The sequence below is a fragment of the Aquarana catesbeiana genome, linkage group LG06, assembly GCF_042186555.1.
Source record: "Aquarana catesbeiana isolate 2022-GZ linkage group LG06, ASM4218655v1, whole genome shotgun sequence".
NCBI classification, from domain to species: domain Eukaryota; kingdom Metazoa; phylum Chordata; class Amphibia; order Anura; family Ranidae; genus Aquarana; species Aquarana catesbeiana.
Window position 1 is genome coordinate 54058529 of NC_133329.1, and position 14849 is coordinate 54073377.

Below are 14849 nucleotides of genomic sequence, written 5' to 3' on the forward strand. Positions count from 1 at the left end.
CCCCTAAACATAACTAATGAAACATGTTTAGAATGTCCCCACCTGTATGTGACATTGGGTGACCCCGAGGCTTTCTTGGCCTCCTCTATCTGAGCCTCACTGATGTCGATTCCGAGAACTTTCTTGATGTACTGAGAGAGAATTCTTGTGTTCTGCCCCGTTCCACAGCCAACGTCCACAGCAAATCCATATGATTTGGTAAACTAGGAAGACAAAAACATATTCAAATTACATCACAAGGACACTGATGTTGTTTTCAGTTTAACCTCTTGCTTCCCACATCATGCATATGTGTGGCTGCAAAGAGGGTGGGCTTTAAAGCCCTCACACTGCACATAGGAGTCCATGAAAAGCCAAGATTTCTGTGCCGAGAACATGCTCACTGCATGCCCCCAGCACAGTCATAGCCACAGAATAGCCAGCTCTCCGTATCTAGTCTCAATCGGAAGCTGGTGGGACAGGCTTCCAATCATGTGTCCACTGAGAGCCAATCACGGCATAAAGACCCATTTAAAGGGATGCCAAAGCTGGGTGGGAAGGGGTTACATTTATAATGTCATAACAATGATATGATATAGTTTTAATTTGGTTGAAAACAATTACAACACATTTTTATTCATTTCTTGCTATTGTCACCGATAACTTTAACCTTGTCCTTACTTAAAGTGGACCTTCACTTGAAAGTGAAAGTTCTTCTCATCCTCCTCTTCACTCCCTACTCTGACAGAAATGGTGTTTCTTTCTTTTTTTTTTCTGGGAGCGGGTGCCATTTACTGACAGGCGTAGGCGAAAACTATGTAACTTGGCATCACACGTCCCAGGAGGCCGCGGGACCAGTTTTAAAGCGCTGCACAATCTCTCACATGCGCAGTGGGGAGTGGGAGTTCCTGAGGAAGTCACAGTCGGTTCACAACGTCAAGTTGGTGGCACCAGGGTCCTGCAACTGTGAAAACTGGCTGTGGGAGGAAAGTGAGGGACTCCAGGGACTGGTAAGTATCTTGGCCGTGCTACACACTTGGGTGAGGGGACACATGTCATCATTGTACACAGGGTGTGTGTAGCACATCCAGTCTCTCTGCCCTGCTTCTGCTACCCCAATTCCCCCAGTATATAGCAAATGTTGGCTTTGATTGATCAAAGCCAGCATTACAGTATACTCAGAGAAGGTGTCAGCAGCTCTAGCTGACAAAAAGCAGTGTGAATCAGTGGTAGCCTCCCTGACGGTAATCCTGAGTGTGGCTCGGGGTTAAATTTCAGTCCCATTAGCGGTAACCCCGAGCCACACTCGGGATTACATTGCAGGATCCTGGTGCGGTGTTACTTACCTTGTCCCCAGGATCCTGCGATATCCCCCGCAGTGTCCGTGAGCTCTGTCTCCTCCGAAGCCTCTCCGTGCCAGGCTCCATTCCCTGCAAGCGGCGCGACGCACGGGGGCGGAACCTGGCGGCAAATTCAAAAAATGTAAAAATCATAACGCATATAGTACTGTAATCTTACAGAAAACAGTACTGTATGAAATAATTTCACATCCCTTTTGTCCCCAGTGCTTTGTCCAATGCGCTGCATGCAGTTTTATATGATATATACTGTTCTTTCTGCCTGGAAACTGGAGATTGTCCATAGCAACAAAAAGTGTCCCTTTATGTCAAAAGTGGATTTAGATCAGCTAGAAAACAGCGATAGTAAATTAGAACACTTGCAGAATTGAGCGATAGTGAATCATGGGGAAATTTATTTTATTATTATTATATTATTATTTTTTTTCATTATTTATATTTATTTATTATATTATAATTTATGTTTTTGTGTTTCAAACCTCATCATACCCGGGATATCTACTAGACTCTTGGTGGACAGATTTAACCACTTCAGCCCCGGAAGGATTTACCCCCTTCCTGACCAGAGCACTTTTTACAATTTGGCACTGCATCGCTTTAACTGCTAATTGCGCGGTCATGCAATGCTGTACCCAAACGAAATTTGCTTTTCTTCCCACAAATAGAGCTTTCTTTTGATGGTATTTGATCACCTCGCCGTTTTTATTTTTTGCGCTATACACATAAAAAGACCAAAAATTTTGAAAAAAAATTATATTTTCTACTTTTTGTTCTAAAAAAAATCCAATAAACTCAATTTTAGTCATACATTTAGTCCAAAATGTATTCGGCCACATGTCTTTGGTAAAAAAAATGTCAATAAGTGTATATTTATTGGTTTGCGCAAAAGTTATAGCGCCTACAAACTAGGGTACATTTTCTGGAATTTACACAGCCCTTAATTTATGACTGCCTATGTCGTTTCTTGAGGTGCTAAAATGGCAGGGCAGTACAAAACCCCACCAAATGACCCCATTTTGGAAAGTAGACACCCCAAATTGCTGAGAGGCATGTTGAGTCCATTGAATATTCATTTTTTTTGTTCCAAGTGATTGAATAATGACAAAAAAAAAAAAAAAAAATTACAAAAAGTTGTCACTAAATGATATTTTGCTCACACAGGCCATGGGCATATGTGGAATTGCACCCCAAAATACATTTAGCTGCTTCTCCTGAGTATGGGGATAACACATGTGTGGGACTTTTTGGGAGCCTAGCTGCGTACGGGGCTCCGAAAACCAATCACCGCCTTCAGGATTTCTAAGGGCGTACATTTTTGATTTTACTCCTCACTACCTATCACAGTTTTGAAGGCCATAAAATGCCCAGATGGCATAAAACCCCCCCAAATGACCCCATTTTGGAAAATAGACACCCCAAGCTATTTGCTGAGAGGCATGTTGAGTCCATGGAATGTTTTATATTTTGACACAAGTTGCGGGAAAGTGACACTTTTTTTTTTTTTGCACAAAGTTGTCACTAAATGATATATTGCTCACACAGGCCATGGGCATATGTGGAATTGCACCCCAAAATACATTTAGCTACTTCTCCTGAGTATGGGGATACCACTTGTGTGGGACTTTTTGGGAGCCTAGCCGCGTACGGGGCCCCGAAAACCAATCACCGCCTTCAGGATTTCTAAGGGTGTAAATTTTTGATTTCACTCTTCACTGCCTATCACAGTTTCGGAGGCCATGGAATGCCCAGGTGGCACAAAACCCCCCCAAATGACCCCATTTTGGAAAGTAGACACCCCAAGCTATTTGCTGAGAGGCATGGTGAGTATTTTGCAGCTCTCATTTGTTTTTGAAAAAAGAAGAAAGACAAGAAAAATTTTTTTTTTTCTTTTTTCAATTTTCAAAATTTTGTGACAAAAAGTGAGGTCTGCAAAATACTCACTATACCTCTCAGCAAATAGCTTGGGTTGTCTACTTTCCAAAATGGGGTCATTTTGGGGGGGGGTTTTGCCACCTGGGCATTCCATGGCCTCCGAAACTGTGATAGGCAGTGAAGAGTGAAATCAAAAATTTACGGCCTTAGAAAGCCTGAAGGCGGTGCTTGGTTTTCGGGGGCTAGGCTTCCAAAAAGTCCCACACATGTGGTATCCCCATACTCAGGAGAAGCAACAGAATGTATTTTGGGGTGTAATTTCACATATTCCCATGGCATGTTTGAGCAATATATCATTTAGTGACAACTTTGTGCAAAAAAAAAAATTGTCTCTTTCCCGCAACTCACAATATAAAATATTCCATGGACTCGACATGTCTCTCAGCAAATAGCTTGGGGTGTCTACTTTCCAAAATGGGGTCATTTGGGGGGGTTTGAACTGTCCTGGCATTTTATGCACAACATTTAGAAGCTTATGTCACACATCACCCACTCTTCTAACCACTTGAAGACAAAGCCCTTTCTGACACTTTTTGATTACATGAAAAATTTTTTTTTTTTTGCAAGAAAATTACTTTGAACCCCCAAACATTATAAGCTGTGTGAAGTTGGCACCCCATGTTTGTAAAACGTGAATAAAAATATACCATTCGTTTGTGCCGCGTTTGTGCTGATTTGTGCCGCAAAAATGAGCGTTTGTGCCGGTTCGGTTTCTGAGATATTAAACATTCAATTTAATGCAAGCCCCGCCCACTTTGCACCCCATGTCCCTGAATTTTAAAAACAAACGCGCCATTCGTTTGTGCCACGTTTGTGCTGGTTTGTGCCGCAAAAATAAACGTTTGTGCCGCTTTGGTTGCGGAGATATTGTGCGTTATAGTTGCTGTAACCCCGCCCATTTTGCACCCCATGTTCCTGAATTTTAAAAACAAACGCGCCATTCGTTTGTGCCGCGTTTGTGCTGGTTTGTGCCGCAAAAATAAATGTTTGTGCCGCTTTGGTTGCGGAGATATTGTGCGTTATAGTTGCTGTAACCCCGCCCATTTTGCACCCCATGTTCCTGAATTTTAAAAACAAACGTGCCATTTGTTTGTGCCGCGTTTGTGCTGGTTTGTGCTGCAAAAATAAACGTTTGTGCCGCTTTGGTTGCGGAGATATTGTGCGTTATAGTTGCTGTAACCCCGCCCATTTTGCACCCCATGTTCCTGAATTTTAAAAACAAATGCACCATTCATTTGTGCCGCGTTTGTGCTGGTTTGTGCCGCAAAAATAAACGTTTGTGCCGCTTTGGTTGCGGAGATATTGTGCGTTATAGTTGCTGTAACCCCGCCCATTTTGCACCCCATGTTCCTGAATTTTAAAAACAAACGCGCCATTTGTTTGTGCTGTGTTTGTGCTGGTTTGTGCCGCAAAAATAAATGTTTGTTCCGCTTTGGTTGCGGAGATATTGTGCGTTATAGTTGCTGTAACCCCGCCCATTTTGCACCCCATGTTCTTGAATTTTAAAAACAAACGTGCCATTCGTTTGTGCCGCGTTTGTGCTGGTTTGTGCCGCAAAAATAAACGTTTGTGCCGCTTTGGTTGCGGAGATATTGTGCGTTATAGTTGCTGTAACCCCGCCCATTTTGCACCCCATGTTCCTGAATTTTAAAAACAAACGCGCCATTCGTTTGTGCCGCGTTTGTGCTGGTTTGTGCCGCAAAAATAAACGTTTGTGCCACTTTGGTTGCGGAGATATTGTGCGTTATAGTTGCTTTAACTCCGCCCATTTTGCACCCCATGTTCCTGAATTTTAAAAACAAATGCACCATTCGTTTGTGCCGCGTTTGTGCTGGTTTGTGCCGCAAAAATAAACGTTTGTGCCGCTTTGGTTGCGGAGATATTGTGCGTTATAGTTGCTGTAACCCCGCCCATTTTGCACCCCATGTTTCTGAATTTTAAAAACAAAGGTGCCATTCATTTGTGCCGCGTTTGTGCTGGTTTGTGCCGCAAAAATAAACGTTTGTGCCGCTTTGGTTGCGGAGATATTGTGCGTTATAGTTGCTGTAACCCCGCCCATTTTGCACCCCATGTTCCTGAATTTTAAAAACAAATGCGCCATTTGTTTGTGCTGTGTTTGTGCTGGTTTGTGCCGCAAAAATAAATGTTTGTTCCGCTTTGGTTGCGGAGATATTGTGCGTTATAGTTGCTGTAACCCCGCCCATTTTGCACCCCATGTTCTTGAATTTTAAAAACAAACGTGCCATTCGTTTGTGCCGCGTTTGTGCTGGTTTGTGCCGCAAAAATAAACGTTTGTGCCGCTTTGGTTGCGGAGATATTATGCGTTATAGTTGCTGTAACCCCGCCCATTTTGCACCCCATGTTCCTGAATTTTAAAAACAAACGCGCCATTCGTTTGTGCCGCGTTTGTGCTGGTTTGTGCCGCAAAAATAAACGTTTGTGCCGCTTTGGTTGCAGAGATATTGTGCGTTATAGTTGCAGCAACCCCGCCCACATTGCACCCCATGTTCCTGAATTTTAAAAACAAACGCGCCATTCGTTTGTGCCACGTTTGTGCTGGTTTGTGCCGCAAAAATAAACGTTTGTGCCGCTTTGGTTGCTGAGATATTGTGCGTTATAGTTGCAGCAACCCCGCCCACATTGCACCCCATGTTCCTGAATTTTAAAAACAAACGCGCCATTTGTTTGTGCCGGGTTTGTGCTGGTTTGTGCCGCAAAAATAAACATTTGTGCAGCTTTGGTTGCGGAGATATTGTGCGTTATATGTTGTCAAACCACATTGACTTTACACCTTGTTATTAAAGCTTACATACAGAACCTAAACTCAGATTGGGTTTCCTTAATGTAAAGCTCCTCCCACTGTACTGGCACTGCACTTCATATTGTACCCTGAAAAAGGCACCTCTGCCGGGTTAGCCCCTCATATCAAAATTTTTGAAAAAATCTTATGCAGTTTGTTAGATCTTTGTTAGATCAGGTTAGATCAACCGTTGTCTGCGTTAGATCTCACACAGAAGAAGCGATATTAACAGTTATTTGCTGGGGGGGCTAACCCGTCATCAGCCCCCCCTTATCAAAAAATTGACCAAACAGTTAGCTATTTTGGAAGCAATTTGTTAGATCCGGTATGATCAAGTGTTTTTAACGTTAGTTCTCACATTATTAGAGACTTATTAAGTGATTAATGAGGGGGGCTGGCCCCCCCTTATCAAATTTTCGGGCCAAAAATCATTCGGGCTAATAGATATTCGTTAGATCCGGTAAGATCAAGAGGTTTTAACGTAAGATCTCACATCATTTCAGAGATTTCATATTCTTTGCCAATAACAACATCCAAGTTAGTAGTTAATTGTTAGATGAAGTTATTATTGCATTAAACCTAGCATGCACATGGCAGAAATCAGTAATAATCGCAATGTAAGTAGGGATAAAAGCTTGTTGCAGTTTGATCAGTGAGATGTTTTATTTAATCTATGATAAATACATAACAGTTCGTTATTTTATATGAGAAGTTAGGCCCCCGTGGCAGTAGCTTAAAATTAATAAATTTTGGCATCGCTGCTCTAAATTGTGGGCACAACTGGAACAGGCCCAGACTGACATTCTGCTGCCAGGGGCTCTGTGGTGCTATGACCAACTACCACCTGTGCTGAAGTTACACCCCATATTGGGTACGACACTCCGCATATGCTCCCAGGTCAGCACACAGAACCGGCTTTCTTCCCTGATTCCCCATTGCTCCCTATCATAGAAAAACCGTGGTTCCTCCCTGGTCTGGAACCGCAAATGTTTCGGACCCTAAGCCAAACAGGTAGGGTCCAGGCATCCCACTTCCTAACGGGAGGCCAATGGCCTTCCACAGTAGTGCTAATGAGCCCTTCAAACTTTCCTTGTGGACAGCACTACAATTACAACACTTTCTCAATACTTTGCCTAATTCACAGGGATTTAATCGTCCCCTGACGTCCTTTGAAGCATACTGTTCCAAAGAGGGTTCCCTTCCACAGGCTCTATCCAAAACATACGCCCTCTTGAACTGTCCGGCTGAACAACCACACTTACCGTTCTTGAACAAATGGGAAAGTAAGCTGGGGCGTACATTAACATCTGCTCAGATACAACATGTCCTCAGATTTTCGTTGAAATCATCGGTTTGTACAAAAATTAAAGAGACCAACTATAAACTGTTAACAAGGTGGTACCTCACCCTGCAACTACTGACCAATGTTGGAGATGCCAGGGGGATGGAGGAACACGACTTCACATATTTTGGTCGTGCCCTAAATTGATCCACTTCTGGGAGACAGATAAACCACGCAAAAATTTACGGAATACAAGGTTCCTGGTGATCCAGCTTTTTCCTGCTACATGTCTCCTCCATCTGAGCCAAACTCTATAAAAACTCCATTCCAAATGAGATGGAAGATCGAGTACTCACTGCACAACACCAACAGGAAAAATACTCTAACACTTGGGGACTATGGAACCAGATTGTCGTCTCCGCAGAGGGTACTGCCCTTCTTGGGACTTAATGTCACAGAAAAGTTCCGGAGCCCATTCATCATAGTTATCCTGAACCAACGCCATTTCACCCCCCCCCCAGCCTTACCTCCCCCCCCTTCTATCCTTTTACCTTTTCCATCCTTTTTTCCTTACCTTCTTTGATTATTGAAAATGAGAAAATAGTTTTGGGCGACAGCGGGTCTTGCTCCACAGCCCATTTTCCATCTTTAATAAAAACTGATAGGCCAGGAGGTAAGCAGCCTTTTGAGCAGTGTGCCGAAAAATGTTTTCAAAGAAATTGAGCGTACCGATTTTATAACAAAAAAAGTCAACTTCACAATCTCAATCACGAAAAGGATTTTTTATAAAGTAAATGCTGTAAACTACTTTAGCAGTGAGAAATTAACATCCTGCACTCTCACGCCTCAGATCAACCCCAATTCATACACCTTCACACCTCAGATCACTGTATCACCTGAAAATCTGCCCCACCACTGTACCCCCCTGCACATCTGCCCCACCACTGTAACCCCCTGCACATCTGCCCCACCACCGTACCCCCATGCTCTTCTGTCTCACTGCTGAACCATCTTCTCATCTGTCCTAACACTGAACTTATCTGCTCATCTGCCCCACCACTGTAACCCCCTTTCTCATCTGTCCCACCTCTCTAACCCCCTTTCTCATCTGCCCCACCACTGTAAACCCCTTTCTCATCTGCCCCACCACTGTACCTCCCGCACATCTGTCCCACCTCTGTTCCCCCTGCTCATCTTCCCCACCTCTGTAACCCCCTTTCTCATCTGCCCCACCACTGTAACCCCCTTTCTCATCTGCCCCACCTCTGTAACCCCCTTTCTCATCTGCCCCACCACTGTAACCCCCTTTCTCATCTGCCTCACCTCTGTAACCCCCTTTCTCATCTGCCCCACCTCTGTAACCCCCTTTCTCTTCTGCCCCATCACTGTACCTCCTGCACATCTGTCTCACCTCTGTTCCCCCTGCTCTTCTGCCCCACCGCTGTAACCCCCTGCTCATCTGTACCACTAATGTACCCCCTTTCTCATCTGCCCCACCTCTGTAACCCCCTTTCTCATCTGCCCCACCACTGTAACCCCCTTTCTCATCTGCCCCACCTCTGTAACCCCCTTTCTCATCTGCCCCACCTCTGTAACCCACTTTCTCATCTGCCCCACCTCTGTAACCCCCTTTCTCATCTGCCCCACCACTGTAACCCCCTTTCTCTTCTGCCCCATCACTGTACCTCCTGCACATCTGTCTCACCTCTGTTCTCCCTGCTCTTCTGCCCAACCACTGTAACCCCCTGCTCATCTGTCCACCAATGCACCTCCTTTCACATCTGCCCCACCGCTGTACCCCCCTGCTCTTCTGTCCCACCGCTAAACCCCCTTCTCATCTGCCCCAACACTGAACCCCTCCTGCTCATTTTCCCACCACTGTAACCCCCTTGTCATCTGGCCCAACACTAAACCCCTCCCCCGCTCATCTGCCCCATCACTGTACCCCCTGCTTTTCTGTCCCACTGCTGAACCCCCTTCGCATCCCTCCCACCACTGCACCTTCTGCACATCTGCACCACCACTGTACCCCCTTGCTCTTCTGCCCCACCACTGTAACCCCTCTGCTCATCTACCCCATCAATGTACCATTTTTCTCATCTGCCCCACCACTGTACCTCTCTGCACATTTGCTCCACCGCCATATTCCCATGTTCTTCTGTCTACTACTGAATCACCTTCTCATCTGCCCTACCACTGTAACCCGCTTTTTCATCTGCCTTACTAATGTACCTCCTGCACATCTGTTTCACCTCTGTACCCCCTGCTCTTCTGCCCCACCTATGTTCCCCCTGTTCTCTTGCCCCACCACTGTAACCTCCTGCTCATCTGTCCCACCAATACACCTCCTTTCACATTTGCCCCACTGTTCTACCCAACCTGCTTTTCTGTCCCACCACTGAACCTCCTTCTCATCTGCACCAAAACTGAACCCCCCTGCACATTTGCCCCACGGCTGTACCCTCCTGTTCTTCTGTCCCACATCTAAACCCCTCCTGCTCATTTTTCCCACCACTGTACCCTCTTCTCATCTATGATATGTGTGATATGCAGAGTGGTAAAAGGAAGCAGAGATGAGACACATCTACTTGTCCTGGCACACTCATCCAGCTGATCCACCGCTCACATCCAGACCACGTGCTTGTATGTGATGTATGGGATGTGTGGGATGTATGTGATGTATGGGATGTATGTGATGTCACATACGAGCATCTGGAATGGATGTGCAATGATGAGCTCAGGTCAGGGGCATTTTCTGAAAGCAGAGGGCTTGTGTGCAGGATCATAAGTTGGGCCCCTGCAGCTGAGGAAAAGTTTTTGTGCCGCAGCAAAAGTTGGGTGTGATTTTCATTGCGCTGAATATAAGGGGGGGCCAGCCCGTCCATATGTACCACCTAATATCTCTATTTTGATGTGGAATATCTCTGAAATGATGTGAGATCTAACGTTAAAACCACTTGATCTTACCGGATCTAACCAATATCTATTAGCTTGAATGATTTTTGGGGCGAAAATTTGATAAGGGAGGGCCAGCCCCCCCACATTAATCACTTAATAAGTCTCTAATTATGTGAGATCTAACGTTAAAAACACTTGATCATACCGGATCTAACAAATTGCTTCCAAAATAGCTAACTGTTTGGTCAATTTTTTGATAAGGGGGGCTGATGACGGGTTAGCCCCCCCAGCAAATAACTGTTAATATCGCTTCTTCTGTGTGAGATATAATGCAAACAACGGTTGATCTAACCTGATCTAACAAAGATCTAACAAACTGCATAAGATTTTTTCTAAAATTTTGATATGAGGGGCTAACCCGGCAGAGGTGCCTTTTTCAGGGTACAATATGAAGTGCAGTGCCAGTACAGTGGGAGGAGCTTTACATTAAGGAAACCCAAGCTGAGTTTAGGTTCTGTATGTAAGCTTTAATAACAAGGTGTAAAGTCAATGTGGTTTGACAACATATAACGCACAATATCTCCGCAACCAAAGCGGCACAAACGTTTATTTTTGCGGCACAAACCAGCACAAACGCGGCACAAACAAATGGCGCGTTTGTTTTTAAAATTCAGGAAGATAGGGTGCAATGTGGGCGGGGTTGCAGCAACTATAACGCACTATATCTTCGCAACCAAAGCGGCACAAACGTTTATTTTTGCGGCACAAACCAGCACAAACGCGGCACAAACGAATGGCACGTTTGTTTTTAAAATTCAGGGACATGGGGTGCAAATTGGGTGGGGTTGCAGCAACTATAACGCACAATATCTCCGCAACCAAAGCGGCACAAACGTTTATTTTTGCGGCACAAACCAGCACAAACCCGGCACAAACAAATGGTGCATTTGTTTTTAAAATTCAGGAACATGGGGTGCAAAATGGGCGGGGTTACAGCAACTATAACGCACAATATCTCTGCAACCAAAGCGGCACAAACGTTTATTTTTGCGGCACAAACCAGCACAAACGCGGCACAAACGAATGGCGCGTTTGTTTTTAAAATTCAGGAACATGGGGTGCAATGTGGGCGGGATTACAGCAACTATAACGCACAATATCTCCGCAGCCAAAGAGGCACAAACATTTATTTTTGCGGCACAAACCAGCACAAACGCGGCACAAACGAATGGCGCATTTGTTTTTAAAATTCAGGAACATGGGGTGCAAAATGGGCGGGGTTACAGCAACTATAACGCACAATATCTCCGCAATCAAAGCGGCACAAACGTTTATTTTTGCGGCACAAACCAGCACAAACGCGGCACAAACGAATGGCGCGTTTGTTTTTAAAATTCAGGAACATGGGGTGCAATGTGGGCGGGATTACAGCAACTATAACGCACAATATCTCCGCAACCAAAGAGGCACAAACATTTATTTTTGCGGCACAAACCAGCACAAACGCAGCACAAACGAATGGCGTGTTTGTTTTTAAAATTCAGGAACATGGGGTGCAAAATGGGCGGGGTTACAGCAACTATAACGCACAATATCTCCGCAACCAAAGCGGCACAAATGTTTATTTTTGCGGCACAAACCAGCACAAACGCGGCACAAATGAATGGCGCGTTTGTTTTTAAAATTCAGGAACATGGGGTGCAATGTGGGCGGGATTACAGCAACTATAACGCACAATATCTCCGCAACCAAAGAGGCACAAACATTTATTTTTGCGGCACAAACCAGCACAAACGCAGCACAAACGAATGGCGTGTTTGTTTTTAAAATTCAGGAACATGGGGTGCAAAATGGGCGGGGTTACAGCAACTATAACGCACAATATCTCCGCAACCAAAGCGGCACAAACGTTTATTTTTGCGGCACAAACCAGCACAAAAGCGGCACAAACGAATGGCGCGTTTGTTTTTAAAATTCAGGAACATGGGGTGCAAAATGGGCGGGGTTACAGCAACTATAACGCACAATATCTCCACAACCAAAGCGGCACAAACGTTTATTTTTGTGGCACAAACCAGCACAAACGCGGCACAAACGAATGGCGCGTTTTTTTTTTAAATTCAGGAACATGGGGTGCAAAATGGGCGGGGTTACAGCAACTATAACGCACAATATCTCCGTAACCAAAGCGGCACAAACGTTTATTTTTGCGGCACAAACCAGCACAAACGCGGCACAAATGAATGGCACGTTTGTTTTTAAAATTCAGGAACATGGGGTGCAAAATGGGCGGGGTTACAGCAACTATAACGCACAATATCTCCGCAATCAAAGCGGCACAAACGTTTATTTTTGCGGCACAAACCAGCACAAACGCGGCACAAACGAATGGCACGTTTGTTTTTAAAATTCAGGAACATGGGGTGCAAAATGGGTGGGGTTACAGCAACTATAACGCACAATATCTCCGCAACCAAAGCGGCACAAACGTTTATTTTTGCGGCACAAACCAGCACAAACGTGGCACAAACGAATGGCGCGTTTGTTTTTAAAATTCAAAGACATGGGGTGCAAAGTGGGCGGGGCTTGCATTAAATTGAATGTTTAATATCTCAGAAACCGAACCGGCACAAACGCTCATTTTTGCGGCACAAATCAGCACAAACGCGGCACAAACGAATGGTATATTTTTAATCAGGTTTTACAAACATGGGGTGCCAACTTCACACAGCTAACATTATATATTGTTTTTAAAGCAAATGCCCTACAGATTAAAATGGTGGGTGTTTCATTTATTTTTTTCACACAGTATTTGCGCAGCGATTTTTCAAACGCATTTTTAGGGGAAAAAACACACTTTTTAAAATTTTAATGCACTAAAACACACTATATTGCCCAAATGTTTGATGAAATAAAAAATATGATCTTAGGCCGAGTACATGGATACCAAACATGACATGCTTTAAAATTACGCACAAACGTGCAGTGGCGACAAACTAAATACATTTTTAAAAGCCTTTACAAGCCTTTACAGGTTACCACTTTAGATTTACAGAGGAGGTCTACTGCTAAAATTACTGCACTCGATCTGACCTTCGTGGTGATACCTCACATGCATGGTGCAATTGCTGTTTACATTTGACGCCAGACCGACGCTTGCGTTCGCCTTAGCGCGAGAGCAGGGGGGACAGGGGTGCTTTTTTTTTTTTTTTTTTTTTCTTTATTATTTTTTTGCTTTTTTATCTTATTTTGTTCCTTTCATTTTTTTTTTTTTTAAATCATTTTTATTGTTATCTCAGGGAATGTAAATATCCCCTATCATAGCAATAGGTAGTAACAGGTACTCTTTTTTGAAAAAATTGGGGTCTATTAGACCCTAGATTTCTCCTCTGCCCTCAAAGCATCTGACCACACCAAGATCGGTGTGATAAAATGCTTCCCCAATTTCCCAATGGCGCTGTTTACATCCGGCGAAATCTAAGTCATAAAATGCTCGTAGCTTCCGGTTTCTTAGGCCATAGAGATGTTTGGAGCCACTCTGGTCTCTGATCAGCTCTATGGTCAGCTGGCTGAATCACCGGCTGCATTCTCAGGTTCCCTGTTGAGACAGGAGAACCAGAGAAAAACACGGAAGACGGTGGGGGGGGGTCATTCCCTCCCACTGCTTGTAAAAGCAGTCTAGCGGCTAATTAGCTGCTAGGATTGCTTTTACATGAAAGCCGACCGCTGGCTGAAAAGAATGATACCAAGATGATACCTAAACCTGCAGGCATCATTCTGGTATAACCATTCAAAGTCGTGAATGGCGTACCTGAAGACAAAAAAATGGTTAACAATAAAACACAGTAGACCGTATAAAGTATAAAAAATTGCATACCAGAAAAGCAAGCATGATAAAACATAATAACAATAAACATTGCAGAATAGAATACAGTAAAAAAGAGCAGAACAATAGAGAGAATAGAGAGAGAGAGAGAGAACAATAAAACGACAACTATTTTTTTTTATTTTATATTTTTGTTTGTGTTTTTTGTTTTTTTTTTACACTTTTTTTTGTAACTGTAACTTTTATAACGGTAACCGGTTCCAGGTTCGGGTCTCTCAAAATGCGATGGCATCTTGGGAGCCCCTTTGAAAGTGTGCCTAGTCTGTGGAATGCTCTACCCTACGCTAATACTCAACTAGTGTATGGTAGCGTTCAAAACATTCACCAATGCAAAGACCAGGATTGTCAGGACAAGAGGGACAATAATAGTGGGCGTCACGCCTATATCAGTGCTTGCTGCAGACACAACATCTTTTTTGGGGGGGTTCGTTGGGTAGGGGTACTCGGGAGGACATAAAGAAAATGCCTCTCATGCAGCCGACTGCATTTGGTTGGGGATGTGAATGGGGGAAGTATGGGCGCTGCAGAAGTGGTGGGTTCCCAATTAGGATTGGCGAATGCAGCAGGAAGGGCATTATGGGCACGACGGGCCTGTGTTTGTCTTTTTGGTGGCAGCGGGACACTACTTGTGCTTGCCACCTCACCAGCTTGAACTGCACTTATGGGACTCGCCACGTCACCAAGTGTTACTGCAGTGGTGGTTTGACTACGACC

The 14849-nt window shown here is 44.3% G+C and overlaps 1 pseudogene; it reads right to left on the reverse strand.

Moving 5' to 3' along the window:
- LOC141147957 (putative methyltransferase DDB_G0268948) overlaps positions 1 to 14849 on the reverse strand; it is a 41764-nt pseudogene that overhangs the window by 17966 nt on the left and 8949 nt on the right.